Below are 14,952 nucleotides of genomic sequence, written 5' to 3' on the forward strand. Positions count from 1 at the left end.
TATAAGTAATCACCGTAAATTCATGCTCATTTCAGGACAGGGAAGCTGAGTCAAACCTGAATTGTAAGAAAGGAAATTGTTTTCATTATTGTGGAATTTACTCCTGGAGTCCCACAAAAAGCATTAAAAAAAAAAAAAAAAAAAAAGGCAGTGCTGGGAGCATGTGCTTTGCAGCCAGAATGCCTTGGTGAGATGCCTGGTTCTGCCTTCTTGCAAGTCGGGTGAGCATGGCAAAGTGTTTGTCTGCTTTGTGCCTCAGTTTTCTCATCTGTAAAATGGGGATAATAATGGTACCCTCTGTCAACTATTAGTTTTGACGATTGAGTCAATTTTCAAGAACTTCTTAAAATAAGGCTTTCCTTACATAGTAGTTCCTGTAGGGTAGTAGCTGTTGTTCTTTGGTATGGGACATCAGAATGTATAAATTCTCAGCAGAAGAAAGAATGTTGAACAGAGAAAGTATGCACAAGGTATGTATTTAGCCTTCTCAGCTCTCATGCATGTCTGTGTCTACACACCTTCAAGGGTGCTTCCCTGGCTGAGGCAAAGAGTGTGCCCCACATGGAAGTCATCTTTAATTTTATCCCAAGACCCTCACCTCTCGGGCATTCTTTTTCTGGTGTGCTGGAGAAAAGCTTGGGTAACAACACTCTTCTTCCCCTGAAGAGAGAGTCTAGCTGTCCTTTACAAGGCCAGGTTCAAGACCATTTTTCCCTGCTAGAATATCTCTGACTCTTTGCCACAGTTGTGCCCACCTTGGTCAGGATCGAGGAGAAAACCTAATGTTATAATTTGTTCATTGTCTCATGAACTGAACATGAAACTTGAAACACATTGCTGTTTCTAAAAGTTTGGTCCTCCCTCCCAAGCCAGGCCCTGTGCCCTTCACACTCGGTGGCCTCTCCTCCTGACCTGGCACGCAAAGGAACAATGAACTTGGCACACACCAAGTGCACACGTTTTCTCAGCACAAGTTACCCCTATGTGTCCAGTGATCTCCTCATGGGCCCCAGAGATTCTCCATCTGGCTGCGTTCTTTGCAGCATGGTTGGAAAGTCAAATGAAGCCGAATGTTCTCCTAGCGCTACCATAGTCACTTGCACACATGGGCATCTGGCTTTCAGGTAGTTTCTATATGTCCCACCCTTATGAGAAGGGATGAGTGACAATCTTTCTAGCCCCAGTCCTCTCAGGTGTAAAACAGCACTGATAAAAGACATCCACCTCAGTTGTTGTGGGTATTAAAGAAGATATAGCCATCTCTTATATTTAGTACGATTATTTTTAATGCTCAGTACAGTCGGCCCTGAAACAACACAGGTTTGAACTGGGTGGATCAGCTTATATGTGGATTTTTTTTTTTTTTCACCACCAGCATCCCCTTTAATAAAATGTGGAAGGTTGCGTGACCGGGGGCGGGGGGGGGAGTGAAATATGACCATTTACAACCACAAAAAACCTCTGTACATGTCTAGCGCCTGGCAGAGGGGAGGGCAGGCAGGGCAGCGGCGGGTGGGGCCAGCCCTATTTGTAGAGGATGTCGTAGTGTCCAGGCCGATAGAGGAGGTACACCTTGGGCTCGGAGCCCTCGGGAAAGATGTGCGGGTTGGTGGTGCCGCCCTCGCCGCGGTCCATGTACTCCACCTGGATGGAGACGCTGAGGGCCTGGGCCAGCGCGATGATGTGAATGTGGTCGCTCTCCTTGCACATGGGCTCCACCTCCTGCTGACAGAACTCCTTGACCGTCCGCCCCCCCTCGATGAAGTGCTCGAAGAACTTGCTCTCCCGCTGCAGGTAGCCTGAGGTGAGCAGCCGCAGGTACACCACCAGGTAGTCCGAGGTGCTCTGGTAGTTGAAGGAGGCCAGCAGGTCAGCTACGGAGGTCTGCTTCTCCACCTGCTCGATCAGGTCCATGAACGTGTTGTGGAAATCCTCGATTGTGAACTCGGTAAAGCCCTGGGACACCAGGTCCTCTTTGCTCTTGGCAGACACGGCCTTAAACCGCTGCAATTCCTTGCTGTCGTCCAGCAGCGCCTCCAAGTGCGAGAATCCGAAAGCTCGGTAGAAGCAGTTTCCGTCGGGCCTGGTCTTGCGGATGTATGAGTACTTTTTGTGGAGGTCCTTGATCTTCTGTTGATAGATGTTGTCTATAGATCTATAGATAGATTTTTTTTTTTTTGGACAAATACAGTGCAGCACTATAAATATATTTTCTCTTTCTTATGATTTTCTTAATAATGCTTTTCTCCCTCTTATTGTAAGAATACAGTATATGATATGTATAACACAAAATATTAGTGTTAATCACCTGTTAATGTTACCAGTAATAGTAGGCTATTAGTAGTTATCCCTATGGATAAGATTGCGATACTGAATCATAGAATTGCCCTTGTGTTCTGACAGTGTTCTATCTAGGGTAAACTCTCCCTTCTTTGCCCTTCCCTGAAATTATCAATCAAAACCCCAAGTCCTATAATATGCTCTAACACCCTCTTACTGGTTCTTTAGGATTTACATACTCCCTTTTCCCCCCATTTCTTTCTTCTTCTTTTTTTTTTTAGACACTCCCTTACTTTCAAGAGTAATAAGCTCAACTCATCCAACTACAGAAGTGGTCCTTGATGTCATTGGCTTCAGGGCATTGACAGTCGTCATTGTTGACTCCCTGCCACCACTGCCCTTGAAGGATGCTGCCATCCCTACAACTATCTCCCTACTTCTTTGTGTCACTAGATCCAAAATGACTTCGTGTCATTAGTAACCACATGGGTACATCTGACTGGATGATAACTCTAGCAGGAGGGAAAATGAGAAACTGGTGTTTTTCGATTTCTTTGCATCCCACCAAGACTCAGAGAGAAGAGAATTTCTCAAACATAGTAAGGACATTTAGAAGGAGAGAGAGGGAGGGAAGGAGAGAAAAAAGGAGGGAAGGAAGGGAGAGGAGGAAAAGAAAAGAAAGCCTGATACGTTACTGTTAAAGTGACTCCCACAAAAAAGTGACAGTGAGCTAGAGAAAGAGAGAGGGATTGCATTGTACCCCCAAAATCCTGACCTGAGAAGATGTCCCTTCCTCCAGCTCCCAGATACGCCGTGGTGGTACAGGCAGAAAACCGGGATGGAGCGCTAGCTACACCGCTGTTTGTTCCCTAGTGACAAGCTAGTCTTTTGGTTTCTCTTCTGTGTCAGTGAGGATTATGTTTGACCACGCAGATCAGGGAAACCCAAATAGCAGTGGTTTAAGTCAGATACAAGTTTCATTCCCTTTTAGTGGTAGTGTCCGTGGTGCTCAGCTCCCCTCTACTTGCTGCTTCATCATCCCTAGCACATCTAAGTTCCAGGAGCAAATCTCTTCACCTTGTTATCTTTACATGTATATCTCAGCAAGCAGAAGGAAGAAATGACCAAGAAGTTCTCCTGCTTCCCTTCTCCTCTCAGGAAGTCTTCCTAGAACTCACATACAACACAGAATTATATATCTGAATGGTCAGACCTTAGTCACAGGCCTACACTAAACTGAATGGGGGACAGGGTGCTGGAGAAGCTAGACATGTAGCTGGGCAAAATGTCAAGAGGAATGGCAGAATGGTTGTTGGAGCAGCACCTAGAAGTCCCAGCCACAACTCATTTTAAAACTTTCAGTGCACTTGAATGAGCAAATGTATGTGAACTACAGTAACATACCTGCTGAAGAAAAATGTATCACCTTCAGAAACATGTACTAAGTTGTCTCAGCCAGCTCCCTGGAATGCTTAATTCCCTACTACCAGATTCACTAATCAGCTATACCCTGGACCTTTAAGGCCATGGTTAGCCTTTTCCTTCTTTTTCTAAATTCTGTTTTCCCAGAACTAGAGGAAGTGACATTGTTAAAGCTGACTCCTTACAACCCAATCAAGAAGGATAAAAAAGAGTTTGTTTTAAAAAGAAGATGAAAGCTAAATTAACAAATATGAAACATATTTATTTCACTTCATTCTCTGCCAGAATGTACATTTGCTGTGGTACAGATAAATGGTTCTCAAATTGTGATCTCAGGGCTATTGGTGGTCCCATATGTCCTAGGTGGTCCTGTGGCTAATTACAAATATGTTCTAAAATTCAGGCTAAATGTTTGTTTTAAATTTGTTTTAATTTACTTGATGAATTTAAATCAAAATATAAGAATCAATATTTTAAAACTGTAACCTCAGCAATGATTATTAATTTGAGAAAAGATTTCTCAAGATTTTGTGTGTGTGTGGTAGTAGGGTAGGTGGTCCAGTGGGTCTTGCCCAATCTTCCTGTTCTGCGACTGCAAAAAAATTGAAGGGATAGAGTCTATCCTCTTTAGCAGAGGGTGATCCATGGGGCTATAAGACTAAAATCATCAGTTGTAGAGGACCCAACAGTAAGCTTGATGTCAAAATACAAGAATCCATGTAGGGTCTATGAAATGAGCTTTCTGCGGGAATGGACCTACAATAGCCTACCTTTATTGTGAATTAGAGTCATGTTATCATTATGCAGAGACCAACAAAGACACCCTTAAAATGTAACCAAGGTTAAAGAGGTCAGTTTAAGCTTGAAAATTGTAGTATTACTACCAAACTGGGGAGTAAAAACACATGATAGGTTGATAGAATTAAAAAGAAAAAAAGTATTTGAGAATAAGAAGATTGTAGGTTTATACAGTTTTGTTGTGTTTTTCAGGGAAGAGGGTATGCCAAATAAGTCACACTGTTGTTCATACTGGATTGGTTGTTCCATCAATCAACTTTTGCTCATGGCATTATTTCTTATACTACACCAACCCTATTGTAATTCTGGATTCAGCAGGTAATTGTCTAATTTTTTAAAATTTTTATCTATTTATTTGAGAGAGCGAGAGAGAGGCAGAGGAAGAAGCAGACTCCCCACTGAGCAGGGAGCCCCACGTGGGGCTCCATCCCAGGACCCTGGCATCATGACTGGAGACAAAGGTGTAGACGCTTAACTGACTGAGCCACCCAGGTGCTCCATAATTTTCTAATTTTAATTTGGTTTCACAAGAGATACCAATCCTTGATCAAAATGTGTGTGTATGTGTAAATTTGCACTTGGGCTTTAAAATTGGCTACTTTTAATTCATTCTTTTATTCATTTATGGTGCTTTACCGGGCACCTACTTAGCTCTAGAGACTGTGTTAGGTACTGGAGATTCACTAGTAGTCTCATGGAAGATAAGATCCTATGGACCAAATTTACAATATATGAATAAATAAAAATATATTTCTGAACCATGGATGACCAAACTTGGTAGTGTCATTCTGTAAAGCCCTTCTTGAAATAGCTTTCCTGGCCTTATGGTTTGCCTTAGACTGGGTTACCTCAAAAGCAGAACCTAAAATAATGGCTATAGTCAGGTACCTAAATTTGAGATGCAATTCTAGAAATCAGCTGTCAAAAGCAGGAGTAAGGATGGGCAGAGAATAAGAAAAAGTCATTAAGAAGATGTATTACTGAGTTGGCCCCAGTATGGGAAAATGGAGCTCAATTCTGTGGAATTCTCTGGAGGAGCCTGATGAAATACATGTCTAGATGGCTCACATTTGGGTCAAGGATGGCTCCATGGGTCAACTTCCCTGCTTTTCTAGAGTCTGCATGCACAAGTGCCAAGCCCATGTCCATGAGCATCCCATGCTGCAGCAGCTGAAGCCCCAGGATGGGAGGTAAGAAGTATGCAGCAACGATCTGGGGAAAAAGCACTCTCAGGTTACACCTGATGAAGTGTGGAGGCCGACACAGAACTGATTGCTACAACAATGGCTGGTCATGGTAGGAAGTGACTCCGAGAGGATGTGGAAAAATGCACAAGAAATGGCCTATAAATTATTCTGTGACAATGACAGTGGTCAGTAATGTGATAATCATCTTGTTCCCAGAATATCTTCACTATCTCCAGCTACCACCTCCGCCACGTCGGCCGCCTCTACCGATCTCCCTCACTACCAGCTCTACCACCTCCAGCTTCACCATCATGATCTCCTTCACTACCACCTTCACCACCACTGCTCCCCCGCCATGAATACTGCAGCCAGTCCCTTCCCTCCACCAGGAGAGCTGCCAACACTACTGTTAGACTACACAGCCACCTTCTTCCACCACCACCGAATATAAGTGACACCCAGACTGAGAGCATCACAAAACTCTATTCGGAATGTTGCTTCTGAGCATTTCTAATTCTTAATAAACAGTCTTTAGTCTTGGACTAAAAGTTCTTGCAGTAACTTAAATTAGGGAAGATTTGTTTCAGTCCTTAAGTAACAGTCAAGTGTTAAAAGGTTTTTAAATTTTGCTACATAATAATTTGGAAGTGGAAGAAGAAAAAAAATCCTTGAACTCTTTGTAAACTTGATATCATCACCAAAAGATACTAAAGAAACAATCAGAGGTTTAGACGAATTTTTGTACAAGAGTGTTAATTGCAGCATTATGTAGGATGATGAAAACTGGAAATAATCTAGTTTTCCAACAATTATATTATGGTATAATAAATCATGGTGTATATTTGAAAGGAGAAAAATAATGGTATGGGATAAAGTTCATGCTATATTACCAATGAAAAGGGTATGATAGAAGAGCTAGTGATCTACCCAATATCTATTCTCCCATTCTCCCTTTCCTTCTTATCAAAGAAACCTCGACTTTATCAGGACTGGCAATGTGCCCAACTAAAAGAACACTTGCTATCATCCCTTGAAGATGCCTGCAGGGATGATGATTCAATACCTGGGAATAAAGCACCCATCTTTCAAAGGTGAGGATAAAAGCTGTATGTTCTGAATGGATGAGCAGAAAGCTGGAATGAGCCTAGATCCTAAGGACTTCAAGAGCTAGACCAGCCCTAGTCTGCCTATACTCAGAACTTTTTTTTTGTTTTGTATGCAAAGCAAAAACCTCTTTTTCTTAAGCCACTATAGTTGAGCTCTGTTAGGTGAGCCAAACATAATATTAAGTAATACCTACATGTTCTGCAATGTTTTTTGAAAAATGGTTTAATTGAGATAGTTTGCATACCATAAAATTCACTTGTTTTAAGTGCACAATTCAATGAATGTTATTTACAGAGTCGGCAACTTGTTTTCATTTTATAATTTTCACTTAGTTTTCTTATCATTTTATAGATAGTACGTATGGATCTGATGTATTCTTGTTAAATTCTTGTATACTGATTATTTCAACTCGATAACAGGACACAATTCCTCTGCCCAGGGTGTTAGGTCTGGCCACCTAATGAAATGAAATGTGCCTATAAGCAACACACATTTCTTCTAAGTAGAAGCTTTAAGATTCAATGTCTGCAATTCAGCACTTTCTTTCCATCTGCCATAGTGACTGGTAATGCTCTAAACAATGGCTGCTAAATCCACCTGAGTCCCAGCGTGTGGAGGACACAGAGCACAGCCCCTAGTTGAGCTGGATGAATATGTGAATATCACGAGTGAAAAATAAAATAAAGCTTTGTTTATTTAACCTACAGAGAATTTGAGCCTGTTTTCTCATAGCAGTATAACCTAGCCCATTCTGCTGGGTAGAGTATTATACACGAAGACTATACCTTCATTTGCTCAATCATGCCCATATTGATTGCCATTTTGTTCAGCTTGAATTTTTTTCCTACTTATAAACAACACTGAAATGAATATCCTTGTATATTTATGTTTATGCATATTTGAACTGTCTTAGAATAGATACAGTACTAGAAGTCAAATTATGGGATCAAAAAATATGCACATTTTGTATTCTAAAGTTATTACCAAATTGCTTCCAAAGAAAAGTTTGGAATATTCTTCCTCACAGATCGTGCCTGTATCCCCAGTCATAACACTAATAATAGATAATATCATTATTTTCACTTTTGCTAATCTGATAGGCAAAATATTTTATTGTCTTTAAACTTCTCTGGTAGTGAGAGCATTTATTTTCATATATTTGCTGGTTGTTTGAATATCATCTTTTTAATTTACTTGTTTTATCATGAAGTGCTTACTTTGACCTTACCTTTATCCTCGTAGATTGCTTCTTTTCTTCTGGATTTATAGAAGCTCTTTAGTATACTCTGAATATTAATCTTTATATTATGTGATGGGATATTTTCTACAGCTCAGTCTTGCATTTTTATGTTTCTTGAATGCAGAACTTTAAAAATATTATGTAATTAAATCTATCATTTTATTTTATAGCTTCTAGGTTGGGGGGGGAGAAAGCCTTTTCCCTGTATGATTTTTAAAATTCTTTCATTTCCTTTTAATACTTCTATAATTTTATTTTTACATCTCACACTTGCAATCCATCAGGATTTTTTTTAAAGGAATGACGTGAGCTGGATAAAGCATTTTAATATAGCACTTTCCAAATAGATTACTAGTTTTTCCCATGGCATTATTTCTCCTACTGATTTAAAATGCCACCTTTGTCATAATCAAAATTAATAAGTATGAAAAGATTAATGACTGAATCTTGTTCTGTTTCAGTGATCAATTTCTCTATTCTTACACCAGTACCCCCCTATTTTAATTAAGCAAGACCCTCATAATTGTTCTACTTTTGAATCTTTTCCTATTAACTATTCTTTCAGATAAATTTGAGAACCAACTCTTCAAATTCCATACAATATCCCATTCGAATTTGGAGCTTAGGTATAGTTTATAGATTACTTTGGAGTAATCTGACATCTGCAATATTCCCAACCAAGAACATGGCATGCCCTTCCGCTCATGTAAGCCTTCTTTTATTTCCTTGGTAAAGATTTATAGTTTCCTTCATAGACGTCTTGTACATTTCTTGCTCCATTTTTTAATGGATTATTTTTGACATCTTGTTTCCCCAGGTTACAAGACAGAAATGAAGTCATTAGACTGAGGCAGTTGCTTCAGTTCAGATGCTTTGGTTTCACTCCTGTATTTAATGTTTAGAAAATGTCTATTTATTTCTTCCTCTCTACTCAAGCAAAGCATTATCTTTCAATTGCGACAGTTTGGACCAACACATCACATTTGACCTGCACATTTTCTTTCATCTGATCCGTATTTATGTTTTGCTGCATGAATGATGACAGGGTAGTTGATCTCAATTGGCTCAGTTCTAATCAGCCAAATGGTTTTTGCATTCTTTTGCTGTTTTAAATGATGGCTCCCTTCGAGTATGTTAGTTTTTAAATCACATGGAAATTCTTTTTGCACAACATGATATTACATTTATATTAAACCCTTAAGGGCAACAATGTAGTACATATTGCACACATGGGCTTGCAGGCATAATTTAGAGCCTCATCATACATGGGAAAAGGAAGGTTGGATTCCTCTTAGAAGAAGAGGTATTGGCATATTTTGTTAAGATGCAACAGGTTAGTTAGTAATGATGAAACAGCCAGGACTGGAGCCTACTCCCATTCATTATTGGGATTCTTTAACTACCAGGCTTTCACAGAAACAGAAATTCTAAAATTCACTTTGAATTTCATGTGCTAGCCTGCTACCTTCTAAAATGTTACAATGATGTTTGTTTTTTTATTTTTAATTTTTTTATTGTTATGTTAATCACCATACATTACATCATTAGTTTTTGATGTAGTGTTCCATGATTCATTGTTTGTGCATAACACCCAGTGCTCCACGCAGAACGTGCCCTCTTTAATACCCATCACCAGGCTAACCCATCCCCCCACCCCCCACCCCTCTAGAACCCTCAGTTTGTTTTTCAGAGTCCATTGTCTCTCATGGTTCGTCTCCCCCTCCGACTTACTCCCTTTACAATGATGTTTATTGAGGATTTTTTCTCTCTTCCATGTTTCAAATATATATTTGTTTCTGTTTTTGAAGTTCCACGTATCTAAGTGGTATACTAAGATTTGTTTGAACTGACACAACATCTGTGATAGCAAGAAAGTACTTTGAAAGTTCTTACCTTTCTTTACTTTCCATCCATTTTTTTTCCTTCTCTTTCTCTCTCTCTATAATTATTTTGTTTCTTTTCATTGTTTTCACTTTTCAAGTATAAATAGGAGACACATGGATTCCTCAGCCCCTCATTGGAGACTAGAATGGCTTCAGACACAAATTAAGGCTGCATGGACAGAAATGTGAGTTTCCTTAACTGTCAACAATGGCACAACTTCCCAGGGGTTTCTGTGTTCACCATTGACCTGTTTCATATGTTGAATTATATCCTCCCAGAAGCTACGCTGAAGTCCTAACCCCTAGTACCTCCAAATGTGAACTCTTTGGAAATAATTACAGAAGTAATTAGTTAAGATGAGGTCATGTTTGAGTAGAGTGGGCCCTAATCCCATATGACTGGTGTCCTTATGAGAAGACCACCACATGAAGAAGGAGGCAGAGATTGGAGCACTGCATCTACAAGGCAAGGCATGGCAGATGTCACCAGAAGCTAGGCTAGGAGAGAGGCATCGAACAGTCTCCCTCCGTGCCCTCAGAAGAAAACGGTAGTGCCAACATCTTGACTTCAGACTTCTCGCATCTGGAGCTGTGAAAGAATAAATTTCTATTGTCTTAGGCAAGAACCCAGGTTGTGGTGCTTTGTTATAACACGTTAGGAAACAAATATACCCTGCTTAAGCATGTAAATATTCGTTCTTTCTAGTGTGCAAATCTGGAGCCCAAGTTCTTCCTTTCTCCTCTGTCTCCTCCAAGATCCACATAGTGTATTGTAGAACCAGATATTCTGGACGTATATTGTACTTTACTGCAGTAGGGAGCACTTCAGGATAAAAATCTAAACTAGTAGATGAGCTACAAGTACTCAGTTGGCCATAAATCTAACTTGATACATGCTAGCTTTGGTAGTTTGAATCTGCTTCATCCCCCAGGCCAGTGGCTACCTCCTGGGAAGGATTTGCCCTTTAGATTTCCTTCAAGCCATATCTTTAGCCCCAGGATGAGCTGTCCTGTCCATACCTGTGTGACCCACTAACTGGATCACTGAGATTCTGTTTCTAGAACTCTGTGGCAAGTCTCTCTCTCATGAAGTACTATAACATGGATGGACATGCATTAGTTAGGGCTCATATCTCGGATCAATTCCTAGAAAACCTTGCCTTTGCTGCACCCAGCCTTGCTCACTGTCATCTTTCACACCTGCTGGTCTTCTAACTGCCTGCCATTTGCCTCTATTTTTATGATCCATCTTTCCTGTATGCTTGTGTGTATGTGTGTGTATGTGTGTGTGTGTGTGTGTGTGTGTGTGTGTGTGTACTTATTTTTAACTTGTTTAAATTCAGTCCTACCCCCACACATCCCATGTTCCTCGTGGGAGTCTTTTTACTGACTTCACAGTCCTATGCATGCATTCAAAAAGTATATCTCTCCTGGCTCACTATAAAACTGAAACCTCCGAATCCCTTATTTTATTCAACATGCATAAGATTTCACTGGGGGAAAGGAGGGCTGCCATTGCCTCCAGCACACACAGGATCAGGGAGGATCTTCATCACTAGAATACATAAATAGTTCATGGGCAAGCTTCTTCGTGAAAAAATTATTTTATGATATAAAGAACCCCACAGGGCACTGTTTGATCTAAGACACATATGCAGCATTTTTGGTGAAGTCAGTGGAAATCTACATGGGTCCCCTGATGGAAGGAATTAAATTCAAGAGAGGATGAGATAATTTCACCAGATGCCATATATTTCCCATGAAAAACTGGAAATCATGAAATAAGATTAGAAATGGGGAAAATGCTTGCAATATCGGACATCCTTCAGCAGGAGCCATTTGAGGATAAGCAACAGGCTTTTTTGTCAATAGAATGTTTGAAAGAGAAGAGGACACTTAGGTCATTTTGGAATTATTTAGGAGTTTTTCTATCGAAATATTTCCTCTCTCTAAGAACTCAGACCACCAGCCTGTTGGTTTTCTTTGTCAAATTCTACAGGATACTTCACGGGACAAAACAGGAAAATAGATCACCAACAAGAAACAACCGTCCAAAAATGGATTTCCAGAATTTACCCCAGGTGTGATATGGCCATAAGAAGTGCATGATTTTGAGGAGGGTAACTGGCACATGACGGGCTCCCAGGCCTGGGGTGTAGGACCCAGCTCCGGGGAATAGCATAAGGGAGAGAAATGGGGGCTGTGTCTACTCCCTTAGCCTTCCAAAAGGAATGGGAGACTTAGGCAAGATTTCCCCCAAGGTTGTGCATCTAACTGACTGTGCTTCCTTGATCTGCCTCTCCTCTTCCCCAAACCTCCCACCTGCGGGGCACTGACAAGCTATCTGTGTGATCAACTCCATGGCTGGAATCTGTGGAAGCAGCCTTTCCTGACAGACCCTTTCTGCTGCACTCCAGCCTCGACCATGAAGGTTAGTGGGGACACTGCTTTCAGTCTGAGTTTTAAGCTTGTTGAGTGAAGTAGTCTGAAGAGACAGCATGTCCATGTCGACACAAGCTCCAGTTCCTTGCCTTACCTAAACTAGATGTGGAAAGGGCTGGACTTTCCACTTCTAGATCAAACGTAGCCAATTTAAAGTTAACTCAAATATGAAGGGGTGATTGTTGGATATAGGGGAGTATAACTGCAATTTTACGTTATAAATACATAATAAAGCTATTATATAAACGTAAGTAAGCATTGCCCTCAGGAAGAGGTCCAAACTCGTTAGCTAGGCCATAAAAAGTCTCTGCCTGCTTTTCCAGCTCTGACCTGGCTTCTCTGACTCGTCCCACGGTGCCTTCCAGCCAAACCAAACTTCTGGCAGTTGGCCAAAAGTGTAGCTTCAACCCTTCCTTTTCCTTTTAATGCTCATCTCAAGATCCACCCGCCCCCTCCCACCCTAAGTAATTCTTCCTCTTCCTTCAAGGTAAGAATTGCAGATTTACAGCCCTTCCATTCTAGAATGTCCTCCCTGAGCCCCCAAAATTTGGAGGGAGGTTCACTCTCTGTGTGAACTCCAATCCAAGCGCTTGCTACTTTGAAATGTTCTGTTAACTTGCCTGCCGCGCCTACTAATCTGAAACCTCCCTGAGGACAGGGACTGGGGTCTCAGTCACCATGGCATCCCTAGCACCCCGCATGGTATCCAGGAACAGTAGGTATCGATTATTCTTCTTCAAGACGAACTCCCCTCAGAGCATTTATGTAAACTACATCATCAGGCAAATTTTCTCAGTATATTATATCCTTCCAGTTAAAAAATGTTGTGACTGGCTGGTGTCTGTGAGTCACCATGTTTAAACCAAGACTTGGATTGGAAGCAACAGGGGTGAGGAGAAGTTCAGGTTAGCATAAATAAAACAAAACGAAACAAAACAAAAGACTCTGAACTGTGATTTCATTGTCTGTTGAATGGAAATAATGTAGATAATAATATTTCTTTTCCTCACAGAGTCATGGTGAGGTTAAATGCGATAACCCACGGTAAGCCTTCTAGTAGAGCACCTGGTGCAAAGTCAACAACAATTGTTAGTTTAAGGAATGATAGTATAATAGAGTCTTCGAGGTCATTTATCACAGCCTCCTCTCCCCTAGTGCAGGAAGGGCCTTGGCTGAGGGTTGTTCACTCAGCGTCTGTCAGAACACCCGATGGGCTCAAGTCCTTATAAGAAAGTTCCTCCTCCCCCTGAGCTGAAATCCACCTACTATATACATCAATCTACCATTCTCTATCTGGAGAAGTCAGATTCATTTTCTTTTTATTTTCATCGATTTTATCTACATAAGTAACATACAAACATATTCCCTTTCTTAAAAACTTAAAACATTACAGTTAAGTTCCTTTTCCCCACATTCTTTTCATTTTCAGAGCCCATCACCTTTGTACATGTCAACTTTCCAAAAGTTTCTCTCCTTGCCCTCTCTGCTCCAACTCTTCATGTAACCTAGGCTAAATTCCCATCTCCTTCATCATAGTTTAAGATTTCTGGTATGAAAGTCTCCACCATCTAGTGGCCTTCCTCTGACCATACCCAAATCATCAATGTTAACCTCTGCAATGTGTTGTCATTTCAGAAAATATCTAAAAGCCTACACAGGAACAGCTAAAAGTTGTTATATCTGGGAAGAGAGAATGAAGTATGGTAAAAGAGGAGGAAAAGATTGACTTTCTTTTTCATTTAATACCTTTCTATAGTGTTTGAATTTTTTTTTGCCATGAATGTATTAATTTTATAGTTCAAATAAATGTAGCTAAAATTTAGTTAAATGTATTTAACTAAGAAAAATTCTTTCTTACTATCAAAGTATAAAAATCAACATATAAGAGATTTGAGGGAAAAAAAGTGCATATTCCTGAATAGGCTTTTAAACCAATTAAATGGACGAACATTTCCAAAGGGCTATCTGTCACTCAGAAAAGGGAGGAGAAAAGTCATCCAAAGAAGCTGAAGAATGAAAGTATCTAAATCAAATGATTTCAGTGAAGTTCCAAGTATAGTCAAAAGGAAATGAAGCCTAACCAGTGGGCTTCAAATATCCCCACCCCACTGGCAAGGCCACCCCTATAGTGATGAGGTTATTGGTGCCATGGTTCATAGATTTCAAGTACTTGGGCCCATTAGCAAGACCTTCTCGAGTGTGAGGTAATTTCATTAGACGATTTTTGACTGATACCATAAAATTCAATGATTCTGAAGTTACAATAATCAAAATGAAGAGTAAAAGCATGAAGAAGTGAAGTACATAAATGTTCACCTGGGAGTGGGATGAGTGGAGAAGTGAAATATGGAATATCCAGGATGAAGGCAGTTTGAGCTGTCATATTCCCTCATGTTTTGAACTAGCCTCGGTTTCATCTCTCCAGCTACAGCATAGGCTTCTTAAAAGAAGAAAGAGGTTACATGTCATGAGTGTCTTTTGCTAACTTACACAACTCCCACATAATCCTTGCATTGAAGACATCTGAGCTGTTAAGTTTCCAGATGTACTTTCTGTTGTGGTCTGTGAAGGGTCTGATGTTTTACTCTATTGA

At 40.4% G+C, this 14,952-nt stretch overlaps 1 pseudogene; it reads right to left on the reverse strand.

Moving 5' to 3' along the window:
* Positions 1-1,396: 1,396 nt before the first annotated feature.
* On the reverse strand, positions 1,397-12,423 carry LOC112830016 (ubiquitin thioesterase OTUB1 pseudogene; annotated as a pseudogene).
* Between the last annotated feature and the right edge of the window lie 2,529 nt (positions 12,424-14,952).

The sequence above is a fragment of the Callorhinus ursinus genome, unplaced genomic scaffold (assembly GCF_003265705.2).
Source record: "Callorhinus ursinus isolate GAN/ISIS: 27379988/994484 unplaced genomic scaffold, GSC_fseal_2.0 scaffold27, whole genome shotgun sequence".
Taxonomy (NCBI): Eukaryota; Metazoa; Chordata; class Mammalia; order Carnivora; family Otariidae; genus Callorhinus; species Callorhinus ursinus.